This window comes from Equus asinus, chromosome 10 (assembly GCF_041296235.1).
Source record: "Equus asinus isolate D_3611 breed Donkey chromosome 10, EquAss-T2T_v2, whole genome shotgun sequence".
NCBI lineage: Eukaryota > Metazoa > Chordata > Mammalia > Perissodactyla > Equidae > Equus > Equus asinus.
The window spans coordinates 55425629-55439712 of NC_091799.1; positions in this window are offsets into that span (position 1 = coordinate 55425629).

Consider the following 14084-nt stretch of genomic DNA (forward strand, 5'->3'; position numbering starts at 1 on the left):
TTGTCTTTTAATGAAGACTCATCTTGGAGACATGTGTTTAATAATTATTTTGCCAGTGACCAAGGTAGGCATTGTTGACATCAAGCTGAAAGAGTACAGGATCCTTATGAGGAGAACAAAACCCAATGACCAGCTATAAAACACAATTTAAAGTCCATATTATCAAGAAGAGAGGTTTAGATAGTGATATATAAAGGAATGTCAGACATAAAAGCCAAAACCAGTGGTATCACATTTATAAAATTATATAAACTCCCTTGGTCAGTAAGTGTAGTTTTTCCAGAGAAGTGGTACAACTATGACAATTGTTTTAGTAAAAAAAAAAAAAACTTGGTATGATATATGTCATTTTAGAAAAATTATTCTAAAAAATCTATGTTGTCTTATTAGTTAAATTAAAATTTCCAAGTGTTTCTGATCTATTGTTGGAATAAATTTGGGAAAGTAGGAAACAACAAAGAGGAAAACCATTGGATATCAGAGAGAGGAGAGAGCTTAACAAAGTGAGGTAGTTAAAGTGAATAGAGAAAGTTGTGGTCAAAGAAATGGAAATTACAGGAAATAAATAGAAAGAAGTTCTATTTCCACAGTCTGATTAAATAATCAACATTTTTGACTCTGAGACTTTGACCCCTGTAATTGTGGGCATTTCTTCAATCTAGGACAACTGGCCCTTTAACATTTTCCTTAAAGAATGTTTCCAGAGGCCCAGCCTGGTGGCTCAGCAGTTAAGTGCACATGTTACACTCTGGCGGCCCAGGGTTCACTGGTTCAGATCCTGGGTGTGGACACGGCACCACTTGGCAAGCCATGCTGTGGTAGGCATCCCACATATAAAGCAGAGGAAGATGGGCATGGATGTTAGCTCAGGCTAGTCTTCCTCAGCAAAAGGAGGAGGATTGGCAGCAGATGTTAGCTCAGGGCGAATCTTCCTCAAAAAAAAAAAAGCTTTTTAGTTTGATGTAGTCCCATTTGTTTATTTTTTCTTTTGGTCCCCTTGCCTGAGAAGATATGGTATTCAAAACCGGGCTGCGAAGACCAATGTCGAAGAGCCTGCTACCTATGTATTCTTCTAGTTTTATGATTTCAGGTTTTACATTCAAGTCTTTAATCCATTTTGAGTTAGTTTTTGCATATGGTGAAAGACAATGGTCTAATTTCATTCTTTTGCATGTGGCTGTCCAGTTTTCCCAACACCATTTATTGAAGATACTTTCTTTTCTCCATTGTATGTTCTTGGCTCCTTTTTTGAAAATTAGCTGTCCATAGATATGTGGGTTTATCTCTGGGCTGTCAGTTCTGTTCCATTGATCTGTGTATCTGTTTTTCTGCCAGTACTATGCTGTTTTAATTTCTATAGCTTTGTAGTATATTTTGAATTTTGGGAGTATGGTACCTCCAGCTTTGTTCTTTTTTCTCAGAATTGCTTTGGCTATTTGGGGTCTTTTGTTGTTCCATAAGAATTTTAGGATACTTTATTCTATTTCTGTGTCATCGGGGTTCTGATTGGGATTGCATTAAATCTGTAGGTTGCTTTAGGTAATATGGACATTTTAACTATGTCTATTTTTACAATCCATGAGAATGGAATATCTTTCCATTTCTTTATATCTTCAAATTCTTTCAATAATGTCTTACAGTTTTCAGTGTATAGGTCTTTCACCTTCTTGGTTAAATTTATTCCTAAGCATTTTATTCTTTTTGTTGTAATTGAAAATTGGATTGTATTCTTGATTTCTCTTTCTGCTAGTTTGTTCTTAGTGTGTAGAAATTCAACTGGTTTTTGTATATTGATTTTTACTCTGCAACTTTACTGTATTCATTAATTATTTCTTTTTTTTTGATGGACTCTTTAGAGCTTTCTATATATAGAATCATGTCATCCACAAATAGTGTAAACCAAAACTACAATGAGATATCAACTCACACTTGTCAGAATAGATGTTATTAAAATGACAAGAAATAACAAGTGTTGGAGAGGATGTGGAGAAAAGGGAACCCTCACACCCTGCTGGTGGGAATGCAAACTTGTGCAGCCACTATGGAAAACAATATGGAGATTTCTCAAAAAATTAAAAATAGAAATGCCATACCATCCAGCTATTCCACTTCTGGGTATTTATCCACCGAATGTTAAAACACTAATTCAGAAAGACATATGTACCCCTATGTTCATTGCAGTATTATTCACAATAATGAAGACTTCGAAGCAAACCAAGTGCCCATCAGCAGATGAATGGATAAAGAAGATGTGGTGTATATACATGTACTCTGAAATACTACTCAACCATAAAAAAGGCAATATCATGACATTTGCAACAACGCGGGTGAAGCTTGAGGGTATTATGCTAAGCAAAATAAGTCAGAAAGAGAAAGACAAGTACCGTATGATTTCACACATATGTGGAAGATAAACAAACACATAGATAAGGAGAACATATTGGTGGTTACCAGAGGAAAACGGGGTTTGGAGGTGGGTAAAGGGGTAAAGGGGTATATATATATATATATATACACACACACAGTGACAGATGGAAACCAGACTTCTAGTGGTGAACATGGTAAAGTCTATAGAAAAGCTGAAATATAATAGTGTACACCTGAAATTTACACAATGTTACAAGCCAATGTGACCTCAATAAAATACTTAAAAAAAGTATATAAAACCTACTTGATCATGATGTATAATCTTTTTTACTGTATTATTGTATTTGATTTGCTAGTATTTTTTTGAGGATTTTTGGATTGATTTTCATCAGTGCTGTTGGCCTGTAATTTTCTTTTTTTTGTGTTGTCCTTGTCTGGTTTTGGTATCAGGATAATGAGTTAGGAAGCCTCCCCTCCTCTTCAATTTTGTAGGAGAGTTTGGGAAGGATAGGTATTAAGTCTTTGAATGTTTGGTAGAATTCACCAGGGAAGCCATCTGGTCCTGGACTTTTATTTTTTATTTATTTATTTATCTTTTATCAAAGATATATTTATTATTTCTGTTCCAAGGTCTATTTTTTTTAATTAATGTTATGATAGATTACAACCTTGTGAGATTTCAGTTGTACATTTTTGTTAGTCATGTTGTGGGTACACCACTTCCCCCTTTGTGCCCTCCCCCCACCCCCCCTTTTCCCTGGCAACCACCGATCAGATCTCCTTGTCAATATACTAACTTCCACCTATGAGTGGAGTCATATAGAGTTCGTCTTTCTCTGACTGGCTTATTTCGCTTAACATAATACCCTCGAGGTCCATCCACGTTGCTGTGAATGGGCCAATTTTGTCTTTTTTTATGGCTGAGTAGTATTCCATTGTGTATATATACCATATCTTCTTTATCCAATCATCAGTTTCTGGGCATGTAGGTTGGTTCCACGTCTTGGCTATTGTAAATAATGCTGCGATGAATATAGGGGTGCAAGGGACTCTTGGGATTTCTGATTTCAGGTTCTTAGGATAGATACCCAGTAATGGGATGGCTGGGTCATAGGGTATTTCTATTTTTAACTTTTTGAGAAATCTCCATACTGTTTTCCATAGTGGCTGTACCAGTTTGCATTCCCACCAACGGTGTATGAGGGTTCCTTTTTCTCCACAACCTCTCCAACATTTGTCACTCTTGATTTTGGATGTTTTTGCCAATCTAACGGGTGTAAGGTGGTATCTTAGTGTAGTTTTGATTTGCATTTCCCTGATGATTAGCGATGATGAACATCTTTTCATGTGTCTATTGGCCATATTCATATCTTCTTTTGAGAAATGTCTGTTCATGTCCTCTGCCCATTTTTTGATCGGGTTGTTTGTTTTTTTGTTGTTAAGCCGTGTGAGTTCTTTGTATATTATGGAGATTAACCCTTTGTCAGATAAGTGGCTTGTAAATATTTTTTCCCAATTAGTGAGCTGTTTTTTTGTTTCAATCCTGTTTTCCCTTGCCTTAAAGAAGCTCTTTAGTCTGATGAAGTCCCATTTGTTTATTCTTTCTATTGTTTCCCTCAACTGAGGAGTTATAATGTCCAAAAAGATTCTTTTCAAACTGATGTCAAAGAGTGTACTGCCTATATTCTCTTCCAGAAGACTTATTGTTTCAGGCCTAATCTTTAGGTCTTTGATCCATTTTGAGTTTATTTTGGTGTGTGGTGAAAAAGAATGGTCAATTTTCAATCTTTTGCATGTGGCTGTCCAGTTTTCCCAGCACCATTTGTTGAAGAGACTTTCTTTTCTCCATTGTAGGCCCTCTGCTCCTTTGTCGAAGATTAGCTGTCCATAGATGTGTGGTTTTATCTCTGGGCTTTCAATTCTGTTCTATTGATATGTGGACCTGTTTTTGTACCAGTACCATGCTGTTTTGATCACTGTAGCTTTGTAGTATGTTTTGAAATCGGGGATTGTGATTCCGCCGGCTTTGTTTTTCTTGCTCAGGATTGCTTTAGCAATTCGCGGTCTTTTGTTGCCCCATATGAATTTTAGGATTCTTTGTTCAATTTCTGTGAAGAATGTTCTTGGGATTCTGATTGGGATAGCATTGAATCTGTAGATTGCTTTAGGTAGTATGGACATTTTAACTATGTTTATTCTTCCAATCCATGTGCATGGAATGTCTTTCCATCTCTTTATGTCGTTGTCAATTTCTTTCAAGAAAGTCTTGTAGTTTTCATTGTATAGATCCTTCACTTCCTTGGTTAAGTTTATCCCAAGGTATTTTATTCTTTTCGTTGTGATTGTGAATGGGATAGAGTTCTTGAGTTCTTTTTCTGTTAGTTCATTGTTAGTGTATAGAAATGCTACTGATTTATGTATGTTGATTTTATACCTTGCTACTTTGCTGTAGTTGTTGATTATTTCTAATAGTTTTTATATGGATTCTTTGGGGTTTTCTATATATAAGATCATGTCGTCTGCAAACAGCAAGAGTTTTACTTCTTCGTTACCTATTTGGATTCCCTTTATTTCTTTTTCCTGCCGAATTGCTCTGGCCAACACCTCCAGTAGTATGTTGAATAGGAGTGGTGAAAGTGGGCACCCTTGTCTCGTTCCTGTCCTCAGAGGGATGGCTTTCAGTTTTTGTCCATTGAGTATGATGTTGGCTGTGGGTCTGTCATATATGGCCTTTATTATGTTGAGGTACTTTCCTTCTATACCCATTTTATTGAGGGTTTTTATCATAAATCAGTGTTGGATCTTGTCGAATGCTTTCTCTGCATCTATTGAGATGATCATGTGGTTTTTGTTTTTCATTTTGTTGATGTAATGTATCACGTTGATTGACTTGTGGATGTTGAACCATCCCTGTGTCCCTGGTATAAATCCCACTTGATCATGATGTATAATCTTTTTACTGTATTATTGTATTTGATTTGCTAGTATTTTTTTGAGGATTTTTGGATCGATTTTCATCAGTGCTGTTGGCCTGTAATTTTCTTTTTTTTGTGTTGTCCTTGTCTGGTTTTGGTATCAGGATAATGAGTTAGGAAGCCTCCCCTCCTCTTCAATTTTGTAGGAGAGTTTGGGAAGGATAGGTATTAAGTCTTCTTTGAATGTTTGGTAGAATTCACCAGGGAAGCCATCTGGTCCTGGACTTTTATTTTTTTGGGAAGTTTTTGATTGCTGTTTTGATCTCCTTACTGGTGATTGGTCTATTCAAATTCTCTACTTCTTCTTGGTCCAGTTTTGTCAGGTTGTATGGTTCTAAGAATTTATCCATTTCTTCTAGATTATCCAATTTGTTGGTGTATAGCTTTACATAGTAGTCTCTTATTGTCTTTTGTATTTCTGAGGTGTCCCTTGCAATTTCTCCTCTTTCATTTCTGATTTTATTTATTTGCGCCTTCTCTATTTTTTCCTTGGTGAGTCTAGCTAAGGGTTTGTCAATTTTGTTTATCTTTTTTTTCAACCAGCTCTTGGTTTCATTAATTTTTTCTATTTTTTTAAGTCTTTATTTTGTTTATTTCTGCTCTAATTTTTATTATTTCCTTCCTTCTGCTGATTTTTGGCTTTGTTTGTTCTTCTTTTTCCAATTCCTTTAGATCCATTGTTAGATTGTTTATTTGTGATTTTTATTCTTTGTTGAGGTAGGCCTGTCTTGCTATAAACTTTCCTCTTACAACTGCTTTTGCTGTATCCCATAGATTTTGGCATGTTGTATTTCCATTTTCATTTGTCTCCAGGAATTTTTTTATTTTTTCCTTTGATTTCTTCATTGACCCAATCATTGTTCAGTAGCATTTTGTTTAATCCCCACATTTTTGTGGCTTTTCTGATTTTATTCTTGTACTTGATTTCTAGTTTCATACCTTTGTGGTCAGAAAAGATGCATGGTATTGTTTTGATCTTCTTAAATTTATTGAGACTTGTTTTATGGCCTAATATGTGATCAATCCTGGAGAATGTTCAATATGCATTCTGTGGTTTTTGGATGGAATGTTCTATATATATCTACTAAGCCTATCTGGTCAAATGTGTCATTTAAGGCCAGTGTTTCCTTATTGATGTTCTGTTTGGATGATCTATACATTTGTGTAAGAGGAGTGTTAAAGTCCCCTACTATTATTGTGCTACTGTCTATTTCTCCTTTTCTCCAGGGACTGAGATATTGGTGGGAGCCATTATTGTGACCAGTACAGGCATGCTGACACAGACACTGGCATACACCATTGGAGTTCTTCCCCTGGCCTGTTAGCCCAGGGTCTGCCTGACCCACTACAGCGCAAATTTAATCTAGCTCAGCCAGGGCAGGCAGCCAATCCTAGGGGCTGGCCCCACCCAAGAGCAAGCCCTTGGGCAACTTGTGGGCCTGCATATTTGGGGTTCCCAGAACCTCTGCAGCTAGACAAGGGGGTCCACCTCTGCAGGTCAGGGTGTGCATGAGGAGCTGGTAGATTGTGCAAGGTGTTGGTGGAGTGTGTGGGGGCTCTGCAGTGGGGTGACTGGGTCCACATCAGTGGGTTTGGGCCAGCACATGGGACAGGACTGTGTTCAAGGGGTGTGAGGCTGTGTGGGCAGTGGGGCTTTTCAGTTGAAGCAGACTTTTTGTTATCAAACAGTTACATAGGGGATCAACTGGAACTTCCAGATTCTGAAACAATTTGGCATGCCCATGCCTGGGGCCAGCCCCACTCACCTGCAATCCTGAGAGAGCAGACAACAGCCTTGCAAGCCAGAGGCCTACAGCAATTGTAAGCCCCTAAGCTTAGCAAGCAGCCATGCTGGGAGCCTACTCACTTAACAGAAAATCTGCAACATGAATGTGTTATTAGATCTTACAGCCAACTGTGCTGGGGCTCCCCTTGCCCAATAAAGTGAGTGAAGTGTCCATAGCAGCCACACACAGCTGAGCATTACAACCAACTGGCCAAGTGACAGCCTAGACTCCCTGGGCACCTGCAGCAAGAGGAACCCTGTTACAACAGGAGGACACAAGTAGCCCACACAGTGGACATTGGTGACAAAGGGGAAGGAAGTGGTGAAGAGAGGGAAGTACACTGCTGGGCCTCATAAGGCATCTCTTACATAAGTTCACCTCTCTAAGATTGGGAGACATAGCTCACTTACCTAATACATAGATGTAAACACAGAGAAAGCGGGACTATGAGGAGACAAAGGACCATGTTAAGTAAAGGAATAGGACAAAACCCCAGAAAAGTAACCAAGCGAAACAGAAATAAACAATCTACCTGACAAATCATTCAAACAAAAAGTCATAAGGATGCTCATTAATCTTGGGAAAAGAATGGATGAACACAGTGAGAACATCAACAAAGAATTAGAAAATATAAAAAAGAACCATTCAGAAATGAAGAATACAACACTGGAAATCAAAAATTCACAATAACAGAATAGATGATACAGAAGAACAGATCAACAAGCTGGATGAAAGACTAGAGGAAATCACCCAAAATGAATAGATACAAGAAAAAGTATTAAAAAGAACAAGGACAGTCTAAGGGACCTCTGGGACAACATCAAGAGCACTAATATCCATATTATAGGTGTCCAAGAAGTAGAATAGAGAGACAAAGGGCCAGAGAAGTTATTTGAAGAAATAATAGCTGAAAAATTTCCTAACCTAAGGAAGGAAACAGACATCCAGGTACAGGCAGCACAGAGAGCACCAAGGAAGATAAACCCAAACAGGCCCACACAAAGACACAATATAATTAAAATGTCAAGAATTAAAGATAAAGAGAGAATCCTGAAAGCTGTAAGAGAGGCAACAAGTGACATACAAAGGAAACCCCATAAAGCTATCAGCTGACTTCTCACCCCAAACCCTACAGGCTAGAAAGAAGGGGCATGATATATTTAAAGTGCTGGAAAGAAAGAGCCTACATCAAGAATACTGTACCTGGCAAGGTTATCATTCAGAGTGGAAGGAGAGATAAAGAGTTTCTCAGACAAGCAAAAACTAAAGTTTATCACCAAGAAATCAGCCTGATAAAGAATACTAAAGGGACTTGTTTAAGTGGTAAAGAGAAGACCACAGATAGGAATAAGAAAATTATTTTTAAAAAGAAATAAAGTCACTAGAAAGGCAAATACACAGTAAAGATAGCAGATCAACAACCTATGAAGCTAATATGAAGGTCAAAATATAAAAGTACTACAATTATCTATTTCACTGATAAGAGGGTAACGGATAAACACACATAAAAAAAGAGGTTAGATACGATACAAAAAACATAAAATATGGGAGGAGGGGAGTAAAAGAGTAGAGCTTTTAGCAAGCAGTCAAACTAAAGAGATCATCAACATAACATAGATTGATATATATGTAGGTTATTATATATGAACCTCATGGTAATCACAAACAAGAAACCTATAATAAATACACAAAAAAACTAAGAGAAAGGGACCCAAACATAATACTAAAGAAAGTCATCAAAACACAAGTGAAGAGACCAAAGAAGAGGAAAGGAATAAAGAAGAGCTAACACACTCAGAAAAAAGGTAACAAAATGGCAATCAGTACATACTTACCAATAGCTACGTTATTTATTTACTTTTTGTTGAGGAAAATTGGTTCTGAGCTAACATCTATTGCCAATGTTGCTTTCTTTTTTTCTCCCCAAAGCTGTAAACATAGTTGTATATCCTAGTTGTATGTCAATCTAGTTCTTCCATTGGGATGCTGTCATAACATGGCTTGATAAATGGTGTGTAGGTCCACATCCAGGATCTAAACTCGTGAACCCTAGGCTGCCAAAGTGGAGCACATGAACTTAACCACTTGGGGGGTAGCTATTGGATGCCATGGGGCTGGCCCTCAATAGCTACTTTAAATGTCAGTGGACTAAATGTTCCAATCAAAAGGCATAGGGTGGCTGATTGGACAAAAACAAGACCCATATATATGCTACATACAAGAGACACACTTAAGACCTAAAGACGCTCACAAACTGAAAGGGAAGGAATGGAAAAGATACTCCATGCAGACAGCAATGAAAAGGAAGCTGGAGCAGCATTACTTATATCAGACAAAATAGACTTTAAAACAAAAACTGTGACAAGAGACAAAGAAGGGCACTACATTTTGATAAAAGGAGCAATAAAACAAGAAGATACAACACTTGTAAATATCTATGCACCCAACATAGGAGCACTTAAATATATAAAGCAATTATTAACTGACATAAAAGGAGAAATAGACAGTGACACATAATAGTAGTGGACTTTAGCACTCCATTTACCAATGGTTAGATCATCCAAACAGAAGATCGATAAGGAAACACTGGCCTTAAATAACACATTAGACCAGGTGGACTTAGTACATATATACAGAACATTCCATCCAAAAACCACAGAATACACATTCTTTTCAAATGCACATGGGACATTCTCTATAATTGATCTCATATTAGTCCCAGAACAAGTCTCAATAAATTTCAGAAGATTGAAATAATACCAAGCATCTTTTCTGACCACAATAGTATGAAACCAGAAATCAACTGCAAGAAGAATATCAGAAAAGCCACAAATATGTGAGGATTAAACAAAACACTACTGAACAATGATTGGGTCAATGAAGAAATTAAAAGAGAAATCAAAGAATACCTGGAGACAAATGAAAATGAAAATACGACTTGCAAAAATTTATGGAATACAGCAAAACTGATTCTAAGAGGGAAGTTTATAGCAATACAGGCCTACCTCAACAAACAAGAAAAAAATCTCAAATAAACAATCTCACAGTAAATCTAAAGGAACCAGAAAAAGAAGAATGCACAAAACCCCAAATTAGTAGAAGGAAGGAGATAATAAAAATTAGAGCAGAAACAAATGAAATAGAGACTAAAAAAAAAAAAAAGAAAAGAAAAATCAATGAAACGAAGAGCTGGTTCTTTGAAAAGATAAACAAAATTGACAACCGTTAGCTAGACTCACCAAGAAAAAAAGAGAGGAGACTCAACTAAATAAAGTCAGAACTGAAAGAGGAGAAATTACAGCAGACACCTCAGAAATACAAAAGATTATAAAAGAATACTAAAAAAAGCTATACACCAACAAATTGGATGATCTAGAAGAAATAGATAAATTCTTAGAATCATGCAATCTTCCAAAACTGAATCAAGAAAAATTAGAGAATCTGAGTAAATCAGTCATCAGTAAGGAGATTGAAACAGTAATCAAAAACCTCCCCAAAAGTAGAAGTCCAGGACCAGATGGTTTCCTTGGTGAACTCTACTCAACACTCAAAGAAGACTTAATAACTATCCTTCCCAAAACTATTCCAAAAAGTTGAAGAGTGGGGAGAAGCTTCCAAATACACAGATCACTCAGCCAGCATTTCCCTGATACCAAAGCTAGACAAGGACAACACAAAAAAGAAAAATACTGGCAGATATCACTGATGAAGATTGGTGCAAAAATCCTCAACAAAATACTGCCAAAGTGAATACAATACATTAAAAAGACCATACACCAAGATCAAGTGGAATTTATTCCAAGGATGCAGGGATGCTTCAACATCCACAAATCAATCAACATGATACACCACATTAACAACATGGAGAATAAGAATAACATGATCATCTCAATAGATGCAGAGAAAGTGTTTGATGAGACACAGCATCCATTTATGATAAAACTCTGAATAATACGAATATAGAAGGAAAGTACCTCAACATAATAAAGGCCACATATGACAATCCCACAGCTAATATCATTCTCAATGGAGAAAAACTGAAAGCTATCTCTCTATGGACAGGAACCAGAGAAGGATGCCTGCTTTCACCATTCTTATTTAACACAGTATTGGAAGTGCTAGCCAGAGCAATCAGGCAAGAAAAAGAAATAAAAGTGATCCAGAGGAAGAGCCAAGATGGCGCCGTGAGTAGTCCTCTTTGTCTCTCGCCCTTCGAGTCTACAATTATTTGGACACTTATCGCTTGACAAAGGATATCCAGACAGCATCTCAGGACGTCTGAGACACCCACGCGACTATACATCGGAAGACGGATGGACTTTCCTCCGGGAGGATGTGGAAATAGGTGAGGGCTCTCCGACCCCGACGGGCAGCCTGGTACCCGCAAGCGGCTTTCTTCCAACGGACGCCCCCAGAGGATCCACGCACGTCTAGGGCAGGAGCGAGAACACAACAGAGGAGCGACGGTGGAAACAGGTGACCAGAACCCTACCTAAACCCCCTGCAATTACTCCTAAACGCAGAGGGAAACTTTGGAGTTGCACACCTGAGCCCGCGGGGAGAGTCTCTCCCCGCCATTGGCGGGGGGATCCAGCCTGGTGCTCGGGGCGCCCGGAGGGTCCCAGAGAGAGACACGGAGGGCACGGAGATCTCCCAGCTGCCGTTGCCCGCCCCGTGGGACTAGGGATTGCCAGATATCTCGGAGAGGACCGGGGCGGGGGGAATTTTCAAAGGCCGGTCCTGCGACCCGGAGGGGAAGCGCCGGAGCTCCGCCCGGGCAGCAGACAAAACTCTCTGTCTGCCATTAGCAGAGGGGCCACGCTGAGCATTCACGGCTCCGGGAGAGGCCCGGAGAGAATCCCTGAGGGCGGGGCGACCCCCAGCTGCCGTTGCCCGCCCCGTGGGGCTAGGGATTGCCGGAGATCTCGGAGAGGACCGGGGCTGTGGGAATTTTCAAAGGCCGGTTCTGCGACCCGGAGGGGAAGCGCCGGAGCTCCGCCTGGGCAGCAGACAAAACTCTCTGTTTGCCGTTAGCAGAGGGGCCACGCTGAGCATTCACGGCTCCGGCAGAGGCCCGGAGAGAAGCCCTGAGGGCGGGGCGACCCCCAGCTGCCTTGCCCGCCCCGTGGGACTAGGGATTGCCGGAGATCTCGGAGAAGACCGGGGCGGGGGGAACTTTCAAAAGGCCGGTCCTGCGACCCGGAGGGGAAGCGCTGGAGCTCCGCCGGGCAGCAGACAAAACTCCCTGTCTGCCATTGGCAGAGGGGCCACGCCCAGCATTCACGGCTCCGGGAGAGGCCAGGAGAGAAGCCCTGAGGGCGGGGCGACCCCCAGCTGCCGTTGCCCGCCCCGTGGGTCTAGGGATTGCCGGAGATCTCGGAGAGGACTGGGACTGGAGAGAGTTCCAGAGACCCAGCTTAGTAGCCTAGGGGGAAACCCTACAGGCTCACAGCAGCCTTAGGGAAAGCCTCTGCACAGCACCAGTAGAAGGCACCCAGCTGCCAGCCACAAGGCTGGAAGACCCCAGGGCAAAAGCAGCATAACTAGGTGTACTAACCACAGACTGTAGAAGATGCCAATAGCTCTCCTGCGACCTATAGAGGACAAGTGAGATTTGGTGGGTGCCGACAGCAACGGAGCGACAAATATAAGTGATCCCACCCCTGGCTGCTGGAAAAGCCCATAACACCGTTGCAGACCCCAAGGAGAGAGCACATCTAGGTGGGCTGCAACAGTAGGCACCTGCAGCCTGAAGCCCCCCTGTGACGGCCCTCACAGCAGAGGAGGGAATCCAAAGGGCCACTGTGGCTACGAAGAGGGGCCCAGGCCCAGTTAGCAACTACGGACAGGGTTCCTGGTTGGTGAAATATAAACAGCTGCTCCTCCCACCGCAGCAGCTGAAACAAGTGAAAGGAGCAACTAAACTCTATCTCCATGCGGAGGCACAAATCAACAACATCAAGCAATATGAAAAAATACATTAAATCTCCAGAACAGAAAGAAAGCAACAAATACACAGAAAACAATCCCAAAGAAAATGAGATGTATAACCTAAATGACGATGACTTCAAAACAGCCATCATTAAGATTCTCAATGAGTTAAGAGAGAATTCTGACCGACAACTCAACGAGTTCAGGAGCTATGTCACAAAAGAGTTTGATACGATAAAGAAGAACCAAACAGAAATATTGGAAATGAAGAACACAATAGAGGAGATTAAGAAAAATCTAGATGCTCTGAACAGTAGGGCCAATAATATGGAGGAAAGAATTAGCAATTTGGAAGATGGCAATATAGAATTGTTGCAGGCAGAGGAGGAGAGAGAAGCAAGACTTAAAAGAAATGAAGAAACTCTCCGAGAATTATCAGACACAATTAGGAGATGCAACGTAAGGATTATAGGTATACCAGAGGGAGAAGAGAAGGAGAAAGGGGCAGAAAACCTATTCAAAGAAATGATGGCTGAGAACTTCCCAAATCTGGTGAGGGAGATGGATCTTCAGGTGACAGAAGCCAATAGATCTCCAAACTTTATCAATGCAAGAAGACCAACTCCACGGCATATAGTAGTGAAGCTAGCAAAAGTCAACGACAAGGAGAAAATATTAAGGACAGCCAGGCAAAAGAAACTAACCTACAAAGGAACCCCCATCAGGCTATCAGCAGATTTCTCAGCAGAAACTTTACAGGCTAGAAGAGAGTGGAATGATATATTCAAAAATCTGAAGGACAAAAATCTACAGCCGAGAATTCTCTACCCAGCGAAAATATCCTTCAAATACGATGGAGAAATAAAAACTTTCCCAGACAAACAAAAATTAAGGGAGTTCATTGCCACAAAACCTCCTCTTCAGGAAATCCTCAGGAAAACCCTCATTCCTGAAAAATCCAAAAAAGGAAAGGGGCTACAAAACCAAGAGCAGAGGAGATAAGTAGAAGGACAACAACAGAGAG